The following is a 22,932-nucleotide window of genomic DNA, read 5'->3' as shown; positions in this document are numbered from 1 at the left end:
AACATCAGCAACAAGACTATCGACTTTAGAAGCAAGTATATCAATTTTCCCAAGCTTTTCTTCAACGGATTTGTTAAAAGCAGTTTGTGTACTAATAAATTCTTTAAGCATAGCTTCAAGTCCAGGGGGTGTGTTCCTATTATTATTGTAAGAATTCCCATAAGAATTACCATAACCGTTACAATTATTATAAGGATATGGCCTATAGTTGTTACTAGAATTGTTCCGATAAGCATTGTTGTTGAAATTATTATTTTTAATGAAGTTTACATCAACATGTTCTTCTTGGGCAACCAATGAAGCTAACGGAACATTATTAGGATCAACATTAGTCCTATCATTCACAAGCATAGACATAATAGCATCAATCTTATCACTCAAGGAAGAGGTTTCTTCGACGAATTTACCTTCTTACCTTGTGGAGCTCTTTCCGTGTGCCATTCGGAGTAATTAATCATCATATTATCAAGAAGTTTTCTTGCTTCACCAAGAGTGATGGACATAAAGGTACCTCCAGCAGCTTGAATCCAATAGGTTCCGCGAAGAAAAGTTCAATCCTGCATAAAAGGTTTGGATGATCATCCAAGTAGTCGATCCATGGGTTGGGCAATTTTTAACCAAAGATTTCATTCTTTCCCAAGCTTGTGCAACATGCTCATTATCCAATTGTTTAAAATTCATTATGCTACTCCTCAAAGATATAATTTTTTTTTTAATGTTCAAAAAAAAAGATATAATTTTAGCAGGGGGATAATATCTACCAATAAAAGCATCCTTACATTTAGTCCATGAATCAATACTATTTCTAGGCAGAGATAGCAACCAATCTTTAGCTCTTCCTCTTAATGAGAAAGGAAACAATTTTAATTTTATAATGTCACCATCTACATCTTTATACTTTTGCATTTCACACAATTCAACAAAATTATTGAGATGGGCAGCAGCATCATCGTAACTAACACCGGAAAATTGCTCTCGCATAACAAGATTCGAGTAAAGCAAGTTTAATTTCAAAGAATTCTGCTGTAGTAGCAGGTGGAGCAATAGGTGTGCATAAGAAATCATTATTATTTGTGGTTGTGAAGTCACACAACTTAGTATTTTCAGGAGTGCCCATTTTAGCAGTAGCAAATAAAGCAAACTAAATAAAGTAAATGCAAGTAACTAATTTTTTGTGTTTTTAATATAGAGAACAAGACAGTAAATAAAGTAAAGCTAGCAACTAATTTTTTTGTGTTTTGATATAATGCAGCAAACAAAGTAGTAAATAAAATAAAGCAAGACAAAAGCAAAGTAAAGAGATTGGATTGTGGAGACTCCCCTTGCAGCGTGTCTTGATCTCCCCAGCAACGGCGCCAGAAATTTAGCTTGATGACACGTAAAGCACACGCCCGTTGGGAACCCCAAGTGGAAGGTGTGATGCGTACAGCAGCAAGTTTCCCTCGATAAGAAACCAAGGTTTATCGAACCAGTAGGAGTCAAGAAGCACGTCGAAGGTTGATGGCGGCGGGATGTAGTGCGGCGCAACACCGGGGATTCCGGCGCCAACGTGGAACCCGCACAACACAACCAAAGTACTTTGCCCCAACGAAACGGTGAGGTTGTCAATCTCACCGGCTTGCTGTAACAAAGGATTAGATGTATAGTGTGGATGATGATTGTTTGCGGAAAACAGTAGAACAAGTATTGCGATAGATTGTATTCGATGTAAAAGAATGGACCGGGGTCCACGAGTTCACTAGAGGTGTCTCTCCCATAAGATAAATAGCATGTTGGGTGAACAAATTACAGTTGGGCAATTGACAAATAGAGAGGGCATGACCATGCACATACATGATATGATGAGTATAGTGAGATTTAATTGGGCATTACGACAAAGTACATAGACCGCTATCCAGACATGCATCTATGCCTAAAAGTCCACCTTCGAGTTATCATCCGAACCCCTTCCGGTATTAAGTTGCAAACAACGGACAATTGCATTAAGTATGGTGCGTAATGTAATCAATAACTACATCCTCGGACATAGCATCAATGTTTTATCCCTAGTGGCAACAAGCACATCCACAACCTTAGAACTTTCAGTCACTCGTCCCGGATTTAATGGAGGCATGAACCCACTATCGAGCATAAATACTCCCTCTTGGAGTTAAGAGTAAAAACTTGGCCGGAGCCTCTACTAATAACGGAGAGCATGCAAGATCATAAACAACACATAGGTAATAGATTGATAATCAACATAACATAGTATTCTCTATCCATCGGATCCCAACAAACACAACATATAGCATTACAGATAGATGATCTTGATCATGTTAGGCAGCTCACAAGATCCGACAATGAAGCACATAAGGAGAAGACGACCATCTAGCTACTGCTATGGACCCATAGTTCAGGGGTGAACTACTCACTCATCACTCCGGAGGCGACCATGGCGGTGAAGAATCCTCCGGGAGATGATTCCCCTCTCCGGCAGGGTGCCGGAGGCGATCTCCTGAATCCCCGAGATGGGATTGGCGGCGGCGGCGTCTGCGGAAGGTTTTCCGTATCGTGGCTCTCGGTATCGGGGGTTTCGCGACGAAGACTATATGTAGGCGGAAGGGCGGGTAAAGGGGCGTCACGAGGGCCCACACACCGGGCCGCGCGGCCAGGGCCCGGGCCGCGCCGCCCTGTTGTGTCGCCACCTCGTGGCCCCACTTCGTAAGTCCTCCGGTCTTCGGAAGCTTCGTGGAAAAATAGGCCCCTGGGCGTTGATTTCGTCCAATTCCGAGAATATTTCCTTACTAGGATTTCTGAAACCAAAAACAGCAGTAAAACAGCAACTGGCTCTTCGGTATCTCGTTAATAGGTTAGTGCCGGAAAATGCATAAATATGACATAAAGTATGCATAAAACATGTAGATATCATCAATAATGTGGCATGGAACATAAGAAATTATCGATACGTCGGAGACGTATCAGCAAGCAACTGTTTTCCGTGCAAGCCCTATGAACTGGATGGAGGTAGTATTTTGCACCACTGTTGTCAAGTAAAAACCTCCATTGATGATCAATTAATGCGGCAATGCATCAGGCAATGACAACATACTATGTGATAAGCATATGAAATGATATAGTCTCACATGCTTCAGGCATCATAAGGGAAAATTACATAAGTTTCATACATGGTAAGAAAATTTAGCCATATTGCAACAAGATGATTACTTATACAATGGGAAAAGCTACTCCTCATCACGGTCGATATCTGGAAAAGTGTCATGCTCATCTATGTAATTGTCACATGTGTCATCAACTTCATCTCCATTATCATTATCAACCGGGCTTTTATTTTTGTTCATCAGGTCAATCATAACCGCTGGAGTACGGCGGAGTGGCTCTGTTCTTAAATTTGCAGTAGGTACGACTTGTTCCGTTCCTACAGCGTATGTGTCCTGTCCTTGTTGCCGACCAGCTTGTTCCTGCTCTTGATAGGCATCTGCATCATATCTGACACCTTCATTTTCACTAACATTGTAGAGATGGTGATGGTCGTATGTTTGGACAATTTTCCAACCCTTATTAACTGGGTATCTGTCAGTCAAATAGAAGACCTTTTTAGCCTGAGTAGCCAGAATATAGTCATCATCCGTCTTAGCGAGCTTTCCCACGTTGATGCTCTTGAAGTACCCATCATTCTTGAGCCGATCTTTGCCTTGCATAAACCAATCACCTTTAAAAATAACAACTGACCTGTTCTCATGGTACTGTAAACAAATAATCTCCTTAAGGGTTCCAAAGTAATCACTGTGATCATTGTTTGTGGGATTTCTGGCACCGGGTAACATGATTCCACTGTTTTGTGTCTTCTTATTCGCATCACGGCTGGTAGTGCTAAATCGAACCCCATTAACTATGCACGCAGTGTATTTCTTGACCCTGGAATCCGGAGAACAGCCCAACGCGAAGAGATCCAGATTTACATTAATTCCTCTTTTCATCTCCTCCTTAAGCTGCAACACCACAAATAAAGAAATATATGACAAATCTGCAGTGACAACAGATATAAAAATGATTCTAGCAACACGTGAACGAAGAGCGAAAACTAACCTCTTTCTCGAACCAGTCCACAAATCCTGTTCTCAGTGCTGTGTCGATGTCTCGAACCCTTTGATGTGTTAATTCATCTCTGTATTGACTTTTTTTTAAGTCAGTTGTCCAGACATAATTAAGTATGGATGTATAAAAGTAGGCAAGCTAGCTAATATGTGAAAACATACCGTCTATATTCGACCGTTCCATCCTTATTGTGAAAAACATACCACACCATTTTTTTAACTTCTGCAGGATCTTCAACATCATCATCGCCTGCCGAAATAAATTTAACTCCATGCCCAAAAACTTCAACATCATAGGCACCAGGATCTTCAAAAGATGAATTTCTTGGTTCCTTGTTATACACTGTGTGGACATCATCCATGTATCTCGAGCAAAATCTGAGACATTCATCCGCAATATATCCCTCAGCAATAGAACCTTCTGGCCGTGCCCTGTTCCTCAGATAGCTCTTCAAAGTGTACAACCGCCTTTTAACTGGGTACATCCACCCATAATGCACATGACCTCTTAGGCGTGCCTCTTCAGGTAAATGCACTACTAGGTGCACCATCACATCAAAGAAAGCTAGGGGGAAAATGCACTCTAGCCTGCACAAGATCTCAGGGATCTGTACCTCTAGATCTTTCAGCACGGTCTTGTTTATAGTTTTGCTGCACAGTACCGTGAAAAACTGATACGTCTCCGACGTATCGATAATTTCTTATGTTCCATGCCACATTATTGATGATATCTACATGTTTTATACACATTATATGTCGTATTTATGCATTTTCCGGCACTAACCTATTAACGAGATGCCGAAGAGCCGATTCTTTGTTTCTAGCTGTTTTTGGTTTCGTAAATCCTAGTAAAGAAATATTCTCGGAATTGGACGAAATCAACGCCCGGGGGCCTATTTTGCCACGAAGCTTCCGGAAGACCGAAGGGAAGACGAAGTGGGGCCACGGGCGCCGCCACACTAGGGCGGCGCGGCCCGGGAGGGGCCCGCGCGGCCCTGCTGTGTGGGGCCCCCGTGACCCTCCGACTCCGCCCTTCCGCCTACTTAAGGTCTTCATCGCGAAACCCCCGATACCGAGAGCCACGATACGGAAAACCTTGCGAGACGCCGCCGCCGCCAATCCCATCTCGGGGATTCGGAGATCACCTCCGGCACCTCGCCGGAGAGGGGAATCATCTCCCGGAGGACTCTTCACCGCCATGGTCGCCTCCGGAGTGATGAGTGAGTAGTTCACCCCTGGACTATGGGTCCATAGCAGTAGCTAGATGGTTGTCTTCTCCTCATGTGCTTCATTGTCGGATCTTGTGAGCTGCCTAACATGATCAAGATCATCTATCCATAATTCTATATGTTGTGTTTGTCGGGATCCGACGGATAGAGAATACTATGTTATGTTGATTATCAATCTATTACCTATGTGTTGTTTATGATCTTGCATGCTCTCCGTTATTAGTAGAGGCTCTGGCCAAGTTTTTGCTCTTAACTCCAAGAGGGAGTATTTATGCTCGATAGTGGGTTCATGTCTCCGTGAATCTGGGGAGTGACGAGAAACCTCTAAGGTTATGGATGTACTCGTTGCCACTAGGGATAAAACATTGATGCTATGTCCGAGGATGTAGTTATTGATTACATTACGCACCATACTTAATGCAATTGTCTGTTGTTTTGCAACTTAATACTGGAAGGGGTTCGGATGATAACCTGAAGGTGGACTTTTTAGGCATAGATGCATGCCTTGGATAGCGGTCTATGTACTTTGTCGTAATGCCCAATTAAATCTCACAATATTCATCATGTCATGTATGTGCATTGTTATGCCCTCTCTATTTGTCAATTGCCCGACTGTAATTTGTTCACCCAACATGCTATCTTATGGGAGAGACACCTCTAGTGAACTGTGGACCCCGGTCCATTCTTTTACATCTGAAATACAATCTGTTGCTATTGTTCTTTACTGTTCTTGCAAACAATCATCATCCACACTATACATCTAATCCTTTGTTACAACAAGCCGGTGAGATTGACAACCTCACTGTTTCGTTGGGGCAAAGTACTTTGGTTGTGTTGTGCAGGTTCCACGTTGGCGCCGGAATCTCTGGTGTTGCGCCGCACTACATCCCGCCGCCATCAACCTTCAACGTGCTTCTTGGCTCCTCCTGGTTCGATAAACCTTGGTTTCTTTCTGAGGGAAAACTTGCTGCTGTGCGCATCATACCTTCCTCTTGGGGTTCCCAATGAACGTGTGAGTTACACGCCATCAAACACCTGCCTAACTGAGCAATTGCCTCATATATATCCTTACTTACTTGTCCTTTCAATCCAACATCTAAGATGGTTTGCAAAAGAATGTGGCAATCATGTGTTTTTAGGCCTTGTACCTTGCTCCCATCATGACTTACACATTTTTCAAAGTTCGAAGCATATCCATCTGGAAACCTCAACTCATGAAGGAATTTGCAGAATGCACACGCATGTTCTCGAGAAAGGGCATATGGAGCCTCTGGCCACTCATAGTAGTCATGCGAGTCCTTCTTCGTCAATTGTAGATGTTCTAGAACATTCAAGTTATTCTCCGCGATGTCCAACCTAGCATTAAGGTTGTCCTTATTTTTCGAATCCATTTTGAGAATTGTTCCAAGAAGATTGTCACAAATATTTTTCTCAATGTGCATGACATCAAGATTATGTCTCAGCTTCAGGGTGGGCCAGTACTCCAAGTCCCACAAACTCATCCTCCGGCCCCAAATTGGCGCACGTTTGGGATAACTTTTCTTTGTTTTTGGTGGGCTGCCCTGGGGCTCGGAGTGGCAGGATCGCTTCCTTTTACTGTTGTCCGCTTCTTTATTTTTATCTTGTTGGCTCGCTGACCTCTGCTTCTTTTTCATGGTTGCACTTTCCTTCCTTTTCATGGATGCTTCTGCCTTCTATTTCATGGCTTCCACTTGTAATTCCTCGGGCGAAAGCTGTCTAACCTTCTCCAACAATTCTTTCAGCTCAACTGCAGTGAAACGACCTGGCTTCAGATGATTATCATGAGCCTTTAGATACATATTTCCTTTGCGCATACGATGTTTCTTTGGAAGGAAACAAAAGTGCCCAAAATACCCAGTTTTTCCTTTTAGTGATCTTGAAAGAGGATCTTTGTCACAGTGAATACAAGCAGCATAGCCTTTTGTAGTACGTCCTGAAAGAGTGCACAGAGCTGGGTAGTCGTGAATACACCAAAGAACTGCTGCTTTAAGAGAAAACATTTTATCCTCTGCTTCAGATAGAGCATCAGCTGTATCCACACCTTTCCAAAGTAACTGTAATTCTTCCATAAGAGGCTCTAGAAAGACATTAAAGTCCTTCCCAGGTGATTCAGGGCTTGGAATCAGCAAGGACATCATGAAATTTGACTGCTCCATACAACCCCAAGGTGCAAAGTTGTATGAAATAACAAACACATGCCACATGTTGTAGCTTTTGCCCATGTTATTATAGGGATTGAACCCATCAGTAGAAAGGACAAGTCTAATGTTCCTGGCATCTGCAGCAAAGTCTGGCCAATTTTTGTCAAAGTCTTCTGAAAGGACGAGATGTCGCCTAGAGGGGGGTGAATAGGTGTTTAAAAACTCTTACGGATTTGGCTTGTAAGAATGCGGAATTAAACTATGTTTATTCTACAAGCATAAACCCTAAATATGCTAGGCTCAACTAAGTGCAACAATAACAACTAGAGCTAAGCAAGATAGGCACGATATATATGAGCAACAAGTGATAGCAAGATATAATAGATACTTCAAGCTCGATGGTATCACAAGGAAAGTAAGCTCGGGTATAGAAATAACTGAGGCACACGGAGACGAAGATGTATTCCCGTGTTTCCTTCCTTTGCAAGAAGGTACGTCACGTTTAGAGAGGTGGAGGTCCCACGAAGGATTCCCCAACGCCACGAAGGCTCACCTTCTTCTCCGAGCCAAACCCACAAAGGATAATGGCCCTTTCCTTATGGTTAGCTTTTCCTCCACTCCGGAGATGGCAAGCTCCACAACCACTTCACAAGCTCCACGAAGGAGAAGCCCCGGCCTCTTCACAATCTTCCTTGAAGAGATCACCAGAGCACCAACCACCAAGCCAACTAGGAGGTCTCCCTTCAAGAGTAACAAGCTCACTGTCTCTCACTCGAACTAATCGTGGTGGAGAGCTCAACACTATGCAATGATGCAAAGCAAGAACACTAGGGGTGTTCAAATCCTTCACACTCAAATCCCACCAAAGCAACAAATGCTAGGATGAGATTAGAGAGGAAGAACAAAGAGGAAATCAACAAATGACTCCAAGATCTAGATCCAACGAGTTCCCCTCACTTAGAGGAGAGATGGATTGGTGGGGATTGTAGATCTAGATCTCCTCCTTAGATCCCTCAGAATGAGCAAGAATCATGGGGGGGAATCAAGAGATAGGGCAAGTTCTTCAAAGTCAACAATGGAGGAGAGAGAGAGAGTGTAAGAACTTATACAGCCCAAGTGTGACGCCCCAAAACCGGTACCATGAGGATCCCAGCGAATCCGCTGAAATCCGCACGATATCGATTTTAGGAGAAGCACCACCAAGCGCCTCGTACACGCCGAAGCATGCAAGCGATGCGGGTGGAATCAATCACGAGAGGTAACATTACAACATGATTACAATAGAGCCCACAAGAGACATATATATTACAACAACGACTCCAACGAGTCAAGATATAAATAGATACATACAAAGATCCAAATCATACAGAAGATCAAATACGTCCGAGTACGGACAAGATACAAATTGGACTAAGAGTCCTGAGGATAACCAGTTGCGTCCATAACCCTGCCCAGGCCAAGCCAGAAGGGTAACCTTGCTAACGTCGTCTTCCTCGAACATATCTTCATACCTGCCCGGTTATATCCCGTAGAAGCAGCAATAAGTACGGGTTCGTACTTAACAAGACTTCAAGACGTATAAGCATTCGTCAACCGCCGTCCTTTGTACTTGAGGCACGCAGGGGACTTAGAGGACGCAAGAGGAACGTCATAGGCAATATGGTGGGGTTAAGCGGCAGCGCTCAAGCACTAAAAACCTATAGAGACACTCTACAACATTCGTCTAAACAGAGAAGGGGATAGAACGCATAAACTAACAGTTCTATACTCTGCAAACATAACACGACCGATGTGTTCCCCCCTCGCAAGGAAGTACTTACAAGGGCACTCACACGGTTGACAAGTTTTAACCATTTATTATTGAAGTTGTTCTATCTTACTATGCCAGTTATTAGTATGGAAACAACTGGTGTAAGTTGTCTATGGTCGAGTCATATAGCTCCAAGTCGTCCATAACCGCGGACGCGGCTTATCGATAAGATTTTACCCTGCAGGGGTGCCCAAATGTGCCCACACGCACGATCAACCCACTTGCGACAGGTGGATATAACGACTCGCACTCTCCTTCACGACAACAATGTCCAGGAAGCCACCTAACCAAGTTGAACCCGTATCAGAGTCCGGCCGTATCTCCGAAGCGGACCTAGCTGTTTGCGACAGCGTACTAGGTGGTTTAAACACACACTGGGGCGATAAACCACTTCGCAGCGGCTCCGCGACCTATACGTGCATACCAGAAGCAAGGGATACAAGGCACCCAGGGGCTTCCCAAAGTAAATAAGTAACAGGCTGGCATGCACGCAACACCAAATGGTAAAACATAGCAAACTAGTTGTGGCCACTGGACAAAGCTCTAGATTCCGGCAGTGGTCGAGGGGAGACCCAGAAACATACCCACGTGTGGTTAGAGCGCTCAGTCTCGAAACAGATAACAGGAACTCGGGTCCTAAGCTTTAAAGAAACACAAGTGAGCCATCACAAAACGATCAGCTGACCCACCGATGCCTCCGCTTAACAATTATTAACAAGTAACCATGATACTTCCAACAGATATAACCGTAAACCATGTGTCATGTTCCCCAACTGATAACCCGATAAGATAGCGGTAACGGTAACACGATATAAACAACACTAGCATGCACTACGACTCGCAAGGCAGACCCGATAACCAATCAATAGCTATAGGTGGTTGGTGGAGGCAATATAGGCTGCTTGAGGTAACAGGTGGAAGGGACACGTGACAAGAACGCAACTTAAGGATAGCATGAGGGAGAAGGCAAAATAAAATAGGTGAGCGACTTCTGCAGGGGCAGGAGTATAGGGGAAATGCTTGCCTGTTAAAGCTTGCCGAGGGACATCCGGAGAACTTGTCGTATCTCACCGCACCACTTCGTGATCCTATCCGGGAAGAAGCAAATGCTGGAACACACACAACGGCTGCAAGTCTTACAACTACGGATAAAGAAGATCCAGCATGATCAAATGCAGACATGCATGACATGGCAGATGTGATGTGATGCAACTTATCCAATTTAAGCGGAATCGGAACCCCGGACAAACAATTAAGGTTGGAGTTGCATTTTCTACCGACAGAGTTAAGTGTTCATTAGCACGGCATAACATGGCAGGGGTGAGCTACATCAAAGTTAAACGGAGCGGGGAAACCCTAATTGGATATCTGAAATACTCCGCATATATGTTAGGTGAACATGCATAACTATCAGCGTGCGACATGATGTGAGATGCAAACAGGTATATGGATGGCATATTCATGTTCCTCATGTTTTTCTGATCAATTTTCATATATAACACATTTTGTTTAGAGTTATAGTTTGAGAGATATGATCTATGCAAAGTTTGCAAAAAGATTAAAATAGACAGAGAGGGGCGGGCTGGATCTGGAAGAGGCCTGCTACCTGGCCGGCGGGAGGAAGATTCGCGCGCGCGGGCCGGCCTGTTCGGCGTGCAAGCGGCGATGGGGAGTTACGGGCCGCGCGGGTGAGCAGGTGCGCCGGATAGATCTCGGTTGAGGCCCATCTAGCGATCTGGAACAGATAAAAATAAGAGTAAAATACATCAAAGGTCACTGGACTTGATCCCCTTACCCGCCATGGTCACCATACTATGAAATACGTAATTGACGGTCACTAAATACGTCTCAGTGTTTCATCTACGGTCACCGAAGCTTGTAGAGCCATGTATTTAGTGACGTGTCACTCAGTTGACCAGTCTCATGTACTTTTTTGCAAAAAAGACCCTTCAATCCTGCATTTATATTCAGAGCCTAGTGGCACAACAGTAGTAAGACTAACCGGTGGGGCCAGGGTCACCACCCACCTTCTTCCTCCTCTCTCTTTTATTTTCCCCTCTCCCAGCTCCATCCCCACCGGAGGAATAGACGAGAGGTGGTCCTCGTCCCCGCGGAGAAGCGGAGAGCAGCAACGCTTGGCTCCCGATTCCCCTTCTTCCGGATCCCCTCCCCTGCATCTGCCACGCTGGCGGCGCCCCGCCACTGCATCCCCTGGCCGTCTCCAAGCTTTGCTTCCGGCGACCGCGTCGGCACGAACCTCGCTGGCCACTCCCGCCGCCATGAACGCCGACCACGCAACACTCGAGCGCGTCCTCCTCCCCAAGCTCGAACACGTCCCCAAGGCGGCCTCCTCCTTCCGCCAACGACTAGCTTCGGCAACCTCTTCTAGGCTAGGGTGCGTCGCCTGAACCGGGTGGCCGACAGATGGAATCGCCGCATCCGCGCGCGCATCTGCCTCTGCTTCAGCCTGGGATGCGCCCATGTGGTCTTCTGCTGCTCATCCTTCCGCCGGAAAAGGCCGGCCACCGCTCCAAGTAGGGCTCCTTCCTGCGCGCGAGCCGCGAGCTGTGCCATGGCGGCCTCGAGACCGAGGAGCACCTGCAGCTCTGGGCCATCGTCGGCGCCGCTGCAGAGGAACAGGAGGCCGACCGGACAAAGGGCAGGGGAGCGTCGCCGGGATCTGGGCTCCCGCCGGCAGCGCGTGGTGGGGATTCTTCTTTCCTTTTTTGGTTTTTTTATCTGGAGGAACTGAGGAGGAACCTTAGGAAGAAAAGAAAAATTAGATTTATATTTGCAAAACAAAATCAATCAGGCACATGACAGACAGGGTCCAGCAGATGCCACGTCAGCAAATACGAAGATCTACGGTGATGAGTGACCGTAGATGAAACACTAAGACAAATTTGATGACCGTAAATTACGTATTTCATAGTATGGTGATCAAGGCGAGTAAGGCGATCAAGTCCAATGACCTTTGATGAATTTTACTCTAAAAATAATTGCGGCTTAATTCGCCTGTACAACGTTTTGAACACAGGACCTCCCGTCCGAAGTAGAAGGGACGAACCAGCTAGGCTGCTTGATGATGTTGGCTAGGAAGGTCTCAGGCACGAACTGAAACATCTTTGAACGCCAGATCTGGAGAAAACAGAGATAAAAAGGATAGGTTTAATCTGCTCACGTGGGAATTGAACTCAGGCCAAACGTTTGTAGGGAAGCAAAAGGCGAACCACTATGCTACAGCTCGGATCATGTCAAAAGGAGGCCGCGCTGCAACATGAAGGAATAGAGGCGGAGCTCGATGGCAGCCATGGCGGACCGGCCCTGGTCGGAGAAGAACTCAGCGGCTGAGAGCGAACCTGGACGAGGACCTGGACGTCGGGGGTGCGCCTGGACACGGGGAAGCCGAAGGTGCGCTCGGTTTGGCCGGAGGAGGACGATGGCGGCCGGAATCGACGCCGGAGTATGGCGGCCATGGTGAAGAAACGGCGGTGGTGCGGGTGCTTCAAGGCGTCGTGGGTCGATTCCTTGCAGAGGGAGGTAGAGGACGTCAAGGCGCTTCTGGTGGTGGTCTCAGATCGTCGGGGAATGGATCAGAGCGCCGGTGCCATGGCGAGGTTGTCACGGTGGTTCTATGTTGCTGTTTGTTTCGTGGAGAGGAAGCAGAGGATGAAGAAAAGAGAGGGGAGATGGGGCGGCGGCGCAAGGGAGGAGGAAGAGGAGGCGTTAGGGTTTGGCACTGAGAGATTAAGAGGAGGGGAGTGGTTGGCGCTGGGTGGGGAGGACCACTGCCTCCACGCCATCGGTGTGCTCTCTCTTTCGAGCGAGGATGAAAAGGACGGGGAAGAAAGAAAGGGGGCCTCGCCAAGGGGTACTGGGCTTGGTGGCCTGGGCTTGTGCTGGGAAGAGAAGGAAGAAAACACCAGGGAGAGAAAAGGAGCTGGGCCACGTCGGTGCTGGGCTGAGAAGGAAGAAGAGGGGGAAAAGGTCTAGGGAGAAGGGTTTTTCCTTTTCTTTTAAAACTGTTTTGAAAACTATTTGAAACAAAATCAAACCAAGACAAAATTTGTTTTGAATTTGGGAAACATTTGAAATTTGTTTATTTTATTTTAAAGGTATTGTGCTAGGGTTTTGTTAAATGAAAAGACATAGAGGAGGGTTTAATATAGAAACCATATGAGAGAGAGAACAAATAGTTTTTATTTAAAATATTTTTATTTGATAAAAACTTGTGGATGATATGATGCATGATGCATGATGATGCACAAAAACAAAAAAAGGACAAGCAATTCTATTAGGGTGTTTTCCTGGGCTGTTACACCAAGGTGGAAGAAGGCCTATTTATAGTATAGGGAGAAATATAACCGTTGGGTGAGTTTCAGCTCAACACAGTCGAGGAGGCCGGTCAACCGGGCCAGGGGCCGGTCAGACCGGGCCAACGGCCGGTCCAAACCGGACCACATGCCGGACCAGCACCGGGCGAAGCCGGAAGACTTACTGGATAGTGCCCGGTTGGCACCAGCCCAGGGACCGGTTTGAACCGGGCCATCCGGTGGGACGGCCGATCACGCCGGGCGAGAAACCGGACCAGCAGGAAAACATGTTATACAAAAACTTTGATAACTTTTGTGTCCTGATCCCGATTGACATGAAACCAAATTTGTTGGAAAGATAACGACGAATAGAACCCCAAACATGAAATATGGAGACTCCTCACAGGATATTTTTAGATGTTTTTAGAGAGGGAGTCTCCCACTGTCAAGAAACGATGAAGACGTCCAAACTCGAAAACGCAATAGAAGATGCATGCGGATTCCGTTTTCGATGAACTTGGGCTTGTTGTAAAGCTAGCAACAAGCTCAAGAACCTCTCACCCAGAAACACTAAGAAGCAATAGGGATATTCAAAGTATGCAAAGGATTGAGCTCCCTAAGACGATGTGATCAAGTTACCCAAACAGAAAGTCCCTCTTGATGGTGCGGCTATCTATCCTATAATCCGGTCTCCCAACAACCACCTTGAGACCGGTAAAAGGAAAACCTAGCAAGGCCATACCTTTGCCTTGCGCATCCCGCTTGATCTTGATGATAACTCTTCAAGCTCCACTCAAGCCGAATGCCTTACTTGATCATTGTTGCTTCGTGAAGACTCACAAATGCTCCCCCATACACCATGATGGGAAAGCTCATTTGATGCACATCTTCACATGTCCATTATCACCAAATGGACTGCAAGCTTCAAGCATATGATCCTCTTGAGATGCTCAACTTGAACTTGTCCAACTCAACCTTGATGACGATCACCACTTGATGTCATCCTCTCATGGGCTATATGAGATCTCACTTTTGATGCATGCCCATGGAAAGATACCTAACCCACATAGACAACACAAGGGCACATATATGATGGGTTAGTTCATGTCCATTGATTGTCGCGTTTATAAAAAGTGGTATCCGAGCCCTTGTTTCAATCTAGGGTTTGCGACATGGCTTCTAAGGCGGAAGCACAATAGGTTTGGGGGAGGAAATGCTCTATAATATTTTTCATTTGTTTGAACACAAGACCACTTATTGTTGAGCATGTTTTGTAGATTGTAAAAGCTATCACCTTGTAACTCACTTGTTTATTGCTATTATTTAAGGATTAAACCTTGTGAAGTTTGTGTGATAATGAAAAGAATCAAAGCAACAAACTCCAAACTCCATGATAGTTGTATCATCTTTACGCTCGAGACAAGCATATGTTAAGCTTGAGATGTTGATGCATGTAAAAACCGTGCATGAACTTTGTAGTTTGTTGACACATATTCCCAAATATATGATGTTACATCTATGTTTTATATTGATTTTTGGAGATTTACCAATGATCACCTTGATTTTAGTAATAACTCCGCAGGACAGGAAAACCATATTTTGTATATTTTTAGTTTTCAGGAACCTAAACGAAGTCAAATGGATCTAGCACTTTGGGGATGTGAATGTTTCATCAAGAGAAGCATCTAGAGCACTTGGACCCATGCTCTTTCTCCCCTTGACCATTCAATTTGTTTTATTCTTTCGCCCACGGACCCCGCCAGACCTAAAAACCCATATATAAAGGACTTCCCGAGGCTTCCACGACGGGGGCGCCGCAGAAACATCGAAATGGAGATTAGAGGGGGGGAACTCCATCGGACCGTCGCCAGAGGGATCTCCGCCTTCTCCAAAGTCTCCACCATCATCACCATGATGAAGAGGGAGTAGTCCACCTCTAGACTATGGGTTTGTGGCAGTAGATCTCTCTCTCTCGCTCTCTCTTGTTCTTCATAGATCTAGTACCATATGAGCTACCCAACATGATTATGGTCATATATGTAATTCCTATGTGGTGGATCTTTATTCTATGATATTAATATATGAGATTGGAACCTATTATGTGTAAGATGTATCGATAGATGCATATCTACCCCATTTTTAAGTACACTAGGAAGTGTGCGGCGCGGCGCACGCCGCGCCCGTGCTGTCTACGTTGTGGGAGAAATGTTTTATTGATGATGGTTGTTATCGTCTAATAATGAAGAAAGCCAATAGTTCATCAACAATTGCGGTTTTTTTTAGCGGAGTGATGTGCGTCGGTTTGATGGTGTTGTTGCATGGGCGGCTAATACACTAACAAAATATGCCAAGGTTAATGTTCAGCGAATTTTGTATTTTTAGGAGTTTATCTTTATTAATATGAGGCTGGCAATGGCGGGTATATTTTTTGGCATGTGTTCATGTGCAGTTCTTTTTGTTGTTCAGTTATGGTGTCTTTAGGGTGGATACGATACACAAAGCATGGATATGTTTATTGTCGCGTAGGAGCTGTAGATCAAGCATAACAGCAAATCAAGAACTTTGCTTCGGTGGTGGTCCATGACGGTATTCATGAGTTTGAGCAAGTAGCTGAGAAGCATATTGGCTAGGGCTTACGTTCAGTGTAGAAATTGTCTTTGTGTTTAGTAAAATAACCGCGTTGTTGCTATGATGGCTGTGGTTATCTGTTCATTATTTATATCCAAGAGCGTATTCTAAATATGTTCATGTCGTATTATATATGATGCATGTTTTATGAATCTCTGTACGTGGCTAGTGCAGAGGTTGAAAAGTTGCCGAAAATGGTGGTAATATATAGATAGAGTCATAGAGATAGTGAATAAGGGTTTGTATTAAAAAAAGTTTATCACATGGCTTAGAGTTTAATTTAAAAAAAATGATGAAGGAACATCTAAAACGTATGGCTGGAACAGCCAGTTTCATATTTTTTTAGAAGGCTGCAGGCGGGCCGTTTTTTAGACTCATTTAGAGTGTAACGTGACATTGCCGATGGCCGCTGTTGTGTGAAATAAGGAAGCTACCGTGGGAGTGTCGCCGGTGAATCAGTGAGTGGCTTCCGTGTTTGTTTCAGGAAAAGAAAAAAGAGAGTAGATCGGCTTGCCGTCACCTACCTCTCTGTCTAGCTCGGTAGTGTTCAGAAGAACGTAACAGTAGCTAGCTAGCTCGAATTCAGGCGGCCGACGGACGCGCCGTGCTCCTGCGCCCGATGCCGAGGTTATCTCCGTTCGTCGCTTCCGCCCAGTCGCCCACGGCGGCCCAGTGTGATGCACATCCTAGTCACGATAATCGTCCTGGAGGCGAGGCTCTGCAGCGCGCCCGTGGTCATCTGCCTGCTCTAGGTGGGAGGTCGACCCGAGGAAGAGGAGTGAAGGGAGAGAGAAATAGAGGGGCGCCGCCCGGCCTCCTCGAGGTGGAGCTCGGCTCGAGGAAGAGGGAGGAGTGGATCAGTGGAGGAAGGGGCAGATGAAGAGGCGCCGCTGGGCCAGTCCTCCAGCCGGAGTTCGGCCTGATGGAGATGGAGGAGTGGAGAAGCTACACCTGGGCGGGGGCGGCGCCCGTCGACTTCGGTGTGAGCATCAATTGCTCGTCGTCGGCACTGTCTGCCGTAAAGGAATCGATGGCCTGGTACACTTCTTCTGTCTCTGCTGCTGAATTGCTAGTCTGTGTATCTAGGGGAATGTTGCTTTAGATTTGGTTGCAAAAGAGTTTTCATGGTTGTACTACTGGAAAGAAGACACCTTAGGAAAGACATTCAAATGGAGAAGTAAAACATTGCACTACAAATACATATATACTCTGATTCTTACATCGAAAGTAGTACCCAAAGAAATGTATAAGTAATTAAGCCAATACGTTGCACTTTTAATTACCTACACAGTGGAGAAGACAATAGCCAATTCTTTGTCCTCTCAGCTTGCTGTGAGTTACTCACAGCCAGTCTGAATCTTATGAAAACAATCCATTAGTCTGAATAGAAGGTCCAGCAGTAATTAAGAGGTGTGGTTGATAGAACAATAAAGGGTTGCTGCACTAAGAGGAGTACTAACTCTGATGAGCAGAGTGCCGTAAAGAAATTAAATGATACCTTGCACTCTGAAAACCGAAGATCAAGAACTGTCACTCAATTTGGTTCTGTTCACTAACTGAAAGACAGTGCAAAAGCTGCAAAAGCCTTTTCTCTGCGTTCCTTCTTCAATCACTAATTAAACCGAAGAACATCAACTGAACCGCCCAGTCTTTACAAATACATATTCGCATATTATAATAGTGGAAGCACTACAGACATGTTTAAAATACATAAAACAAACCAAACCGAACACATTCATGCTTTGTTAAGACATGCTACATATTAATTAAGAAACCTTAGTGTACTGAGATGCACATCCCGTACTCTCTGTTCTTCCCTGGCAGCAGCTTTCCCTCATCCGGCTCTCTCCAGGGCCGTCAACTGTCTGTAATTCATGAGTAGGTGTCAGATTTGTTTAAAGAGAAAAATATCGAGTGATGCCTGACGTAATGGAATGATCCAATCAGTAATCTGATGGACAGTTCATACCCATCCCTGCAGCAAAACGGGCTCAGGATCTCAAGTCTCATTTCCTTGCTGGGCTTGGATAGAACCCCCGAGGAAACCAGCAGGGGCATGGTGCGCTGCCGTGGTGCTGACCCCGTACACCCACCAATCGTTTCACCGTTTGAATGTGGTAGTGGGGCCAAGATCGAACAGAGGACGCGCTGGCAAAGGTCGAGATAATCATGTTCGCCGCCACTGTGCTCGCTAACCGAGAGAGAAGAGGTAAGGCCATAGAGGGAGAGGGGAGTAGAGGAGGAAGAGGTCAGGTGACGTACCTACGCACCGCCGCGCGTAACCGATGGTCGCCGCCGGACCTGTGTTCGACGTGGGTGTCTTTGTCCTCGGTGCTCCCTGCTCGCCATTTCATCTCCACGCCGGTGGCGCCGCTACCACCCTAACTCCCTCAGGTGGCGCGGTGGGCAGATCACCATTTTGGTGTTCATGTTGAGATGCACAATGATATGCTCACCAAAGTGACCATGCACGCCAAAATGCTTCCGATCCTCAAGTAAACGATGTTGGATACCAATATACAGTACCATATCCTGATATCCCACAACCTGGTTATAAGAGGAAATGGGAGATATAAATTCAGGAAAAATTACAGGAATGAGGAAGTACAATCAACTGCATTATTCATGGTGAGCAGAGTGGCCGGATCTATACATGACACCTTGACTAAACATGCCAAGGACAATATAAGGTCACATAAACAATTAACCGATGCTTGCTGCAGCTATTTCTCTCAGTAATGCAGAATAAAACATATGTGAAGTGCAGTGTTTGATGCTGATACATTTTCACTTGGTAATGGCAACATGGAGAAGAGACTAAAGCAAGTCTTAGTGTTAGGCCATAGCTAAAGAACTCCATAAAATGCACCGGAGACATCAACATTCATGAACACCGAACAACCTGATGTTCACATAAGTATGAGGTTCCACTATTATTTTAATTTTAAGATCACATTAAAACATATTTTTAACACTCAAAATTTAAACAATCTTGAGGTTTTATGTAGATAGGTAATGCAGCCTACCTGGGTGAACAGACCATCCCCAGAAAATTATACATAATGGACTAATGGAAACTCAGATGGACAGAAACTGCATTGTTCATTTAGCAAGTCAAAGGTAGGTAATTATGTATCAAGAATAGAAGTGTACTTTCTATGTCTTCGGATCGTTTCAGTTCAATGCAGCTTTCCAGCATATAGAACGGCCACATGTAAAGTCCATGTAAAACTTTATCCCAAGATTAGCCTGGTTAGTACTGAGTACTATCAAGGAGACCAACAACCCATGGTAAAAGTACAATTCTGAATTGCATTCAAATGTAAATAGTACTTCACATGACTAAGAACATCTAATTTCTGAACAGAGCTGAAAATGTAAATCAAGAGCACCTTTACTGACCCCTGAACACATATGATTTCCTTAGATTTAAGTTTTATCTTTATGCAAAAGGCTCTCTAAAATCCCACAATTGCGAAAAGATATATGAGATGGCCATGCTATCACATTCTGAATGCTTGCCTACAAAGCACTGCTTAGAGGTGATGCTGCATATTGTTTGGCAGTAAAATTCTTCAACGAAATGGATGTCACGACATGTAGATCAATCTGGTAGATGATATTGGCAATCCGCTGGTGGTCTCATGATTGACGATGCTCATGTATCTGTATGAGCAATACCTGCAGCAGGAAACATTTACGGTTAATATTTAGACAAAACTAATTAATCCTTGTATATCAGAACCGTTTCTTTTATACATGGATACGTAACAGCTACGTACTCTATCAAGGACCATCAGAAAACTTTAATAATGAAGAAATTTTAAATGCTTTAACACCCACAATTTTCCTTTAAAAATAATCCAAAAGTGCAATTAGGAAGCTGTCATGGAAAAATTATTTTCAAACAGCAAGTAATGGGTTTTAGGAATACTACCTCATAAGATGTGACCCAACTAAGAAGTAACCTTGCAATCAAACCCCTCGAACACTCGGTTTCCTGCAAGAATTGATAAAAGCTTAACCAGACATGCACAATAACAACAAATCCAACATTAGTACAAACAGACGAATCACCTTAATGTTTCTTTGCAAACACCTACAGATGGTGTCCTCGCTTGATTTCATGGTATGGCTTGCAAGTCATCTAGAGAAGATATTTTCCCAAGATTTCAACTGCATATTTAACATACACAAATCAAGCCAAACAGATTCATGCTTTGCTAAGGCATACTCCATATTAATCAAGAAACCTTGGTTTACTGAGATGCACATCCCGTACTCTACTCCGTTCTTCCCCAGCAGCAACTTTCCATCGTTCGGCTCTCTGCAACTCCACAACTGCCTGTAATTGATGAGTAGGTGTCAGATTGGTTGAAGAGAAAAAAAATTAGTGATGGTTGACGTAATGGAAGGATCCAATCAGTAATCGGATGGACAGTTTATACCCATCCCTGCAGCAAAACGGGCTCAGGACCTCGATTCTCATTTCCCTGTTGAGCATGAATAGAACCCCCAAGGAAGTGGATAGGGGCATGATCTGCTGCCCTTGTGCTAACCCTGGACCCCGTCGATCTTTTCACCGTTTGAATGTGGTAGTGGAGCCACGCCGGCGAAGATCGAGATCCTCCGGTTCGCCCGCCGCTGCGCTCGGTAACAGAGAGAGAAGAGGTGAGGCCAGAGAGAGAGAGGGAGGAGAGTAGAGGAGTAAAAATCAGGCACGTACGTACGCACCGCTGCGTGTAGCCGCTGGCCGCCGGCTCGCCGCCGTGGGCGTCTCCGTCGACGGTGCTCCCGGCTCGCTGTTCCACCTTCAGACCGATGGCGTCACCGCCACCCCAACTCTGTATGGCGCAGCGGCAAGATCGGCACGCATCACCGCGATGCCATGACCGACTTCGGAAGCTCGCCAGTCGACGTGCACCCAGATGGATACCTGAGGGAGGGGAGTGAGCAGCCTCCGGCGGAGGGCCATTAGGGGCTGTTTTTTTTTACCAGGTCGGTGGAAACCAAAGAGAAAGAAGTGGAGTCGTGGAGAGCCTGGACTGTTCCATTGCCTCCTCGGCACCGCTTTGACCGAATTAAAAGGGAGGGGAGGAAATTAGGGAGTGAAGGGAGGCAACCGGTAACTGATCAAAGGCAAAAACAGCGAGATTTTTTTTAATGAGTAATAACCGGAAGAGACAACCGGATACTCCCGGTTATGCAGCGTTTTGCATGTAAAGAAAAAAGGGGCAGTGAATTAACTCGCCCAGATCTACAGTACCAGGCAGCCATCTACAGTAACAAATCAGTGTGAAAATTAATTCCAAAAAATACCCAGAAAAACGTGGTTTCAGCAAAGAGGTGCGGCTTTTATATAGGTTATAATTATAATGTATGATCCAACTTGTATGCAGGAGCATGTAGGGGCAGAAGTGTGTATCATATGGAGTAGCATGGTGGTAGTAATTGAATAGTGACAACAAATTGAAGATCTACTATGGTATTCACCTTTTTGCTGCCTCACAAGGGATAAGGTGAATCCATGTGCTATAATTATCATGTGACAGTGTGATAAAATTTTTTCTAAGGTAGCATATTTAAGATTCAAACATTATGTCAAATTACTTAAGGCTATACTTTTTTATTATTAATTCAATATTGTTTGGAGTTTTCACTTTCTTGAGAAGTATAAGAGAGATGTGTTGCATCATCTCTATGTTAGGATGTAATGCTCATATGAATACTTATCAAACACATGTTGAAGTTCCACCAATATTATGTCAGTGATGAATTATTTGTGTCCACTACAACTTAAAGAGAGAGTAGACAAGTGAACCCATAAACCCCGGTCCATTTTAAATCATTAGAAACATATTTTCAATACCATTACCACGCTTTGTATTTACTGCTATTTTATAATCCGAAAATACCAAAAATATTTTCTCCACATTGATGCATGTAAAATTTGTACATGAACTTTGTAGTTTATTGTGTTAAAATCATTATTATTATATAAATTTATTATATTTATTGATACTAACCTATTAATATTTGTAAAAGTGCACAAGTTCTTTTTTTTAACTTTGTTGTGTAGAAAATAAGAAAATATGGAAAGAAAATCGGTCATTATGGTGAAATTTGGAGTTTTCACGGAATTTGTCTATGTACTATTTTTACGAAGATCACCACGGTAGTACCCGAAGAATTCATCAAATGAGAATGTGCCAATGGATAAAATTGTGGAGAATTTTATGCTCTTTATATTAGACATAAAATCCGTTCCAATTGGACTCCGGATGCCCTTGGGGCGGCCATATTGGACAGAAGCCGTTTCAGGATTTCGAAAATTGATGACGTGATTGACACGAACTCTTACCATACTTGATGGATTCGGTCAAGCCACAACTTTATGGGCTCATAGATAGAGAGGAGTCCCAGGAAGGTTCTAGAAGTGCCCAAGAACCCTTAGATCAAAGGGCATCTATCATATGACCAAGATTGCATCTCCACCTCTATATATTGCAAGGAAACCCTTGATGGTGCTGCAGCGGCTAGCCACTCACAGGGACGAAGCAATGCGACCGCTGAGAGACGAAGCATGGCCGCGCAGAGATGAAATGATTCGGGCATCTCGCCCACTGCCAGGCGGGCCCTAGTCTAGGTGACACGTACATTCGTTGCTTCCGTGGCCGCGAATACGTTAACGCGGAT

General features: G+C 44.7%; 2 long non-coding RNA genes across 2 annotated transcripts; both read right to left on the bottom strand.

The window, feature by feature from the left end:
* Positions 1-17,715: 17,715 nt before the first annotated feature.
* LOC124658221 lies at positions 17,716-18,782 on the bottom strand. Its single transcript, XR_006989077.1, has 3 exons — positions 18,499-18,782; positions 18,206-18,418; positions 17,716-18,101 (listed from the first exon to the last, which is right to left on the bottom strand). It is a non-coding gene; the product is annotated as an uncharacterized LOC124658221 (long non-coding RNA).
* Positions 18,783-19,748: 966 nt separating this feature from the next.
* Positions 19,749-20,839, bottom strand: LOC124658220. Its single transcript, XR_006989076.1, has 5 exons — positions 20,685-20,839; positions 20,490-20,581; positions 20,314-20,412; positions 20,174-20,236; positions 19,749-19,917 (listed from the first exon to the last, which is right to left on the bottom strand). It is a non-coding gene; the product is annotated as an uncharacterized LOC124658220 (long non-coding RNA).
* Between the last annotated feature and the right edge of the window lie 2,093 nt (positions 20,840-22,932).

Source organism: Lolium rigidum, chromosome 5 (assembly GCF_022539505.1).
Source record: "Lolium rigidum isolate FL_2022 chromosome 5, APGP_CSIRO_Lrig_0.1, whole genome shotgun sequence".
In the NCBI taxonomy this organism is placed as follows: domain Eukaryota; kingdom Viridiplantae; phylum Streptophyta; class Magnoliopsida; order Poales; family Poaceae; genus Lolium; species Lolium rigidum.
This window is presented reverse-complemented; position numbering and strand designations above follow the sequence as displayed.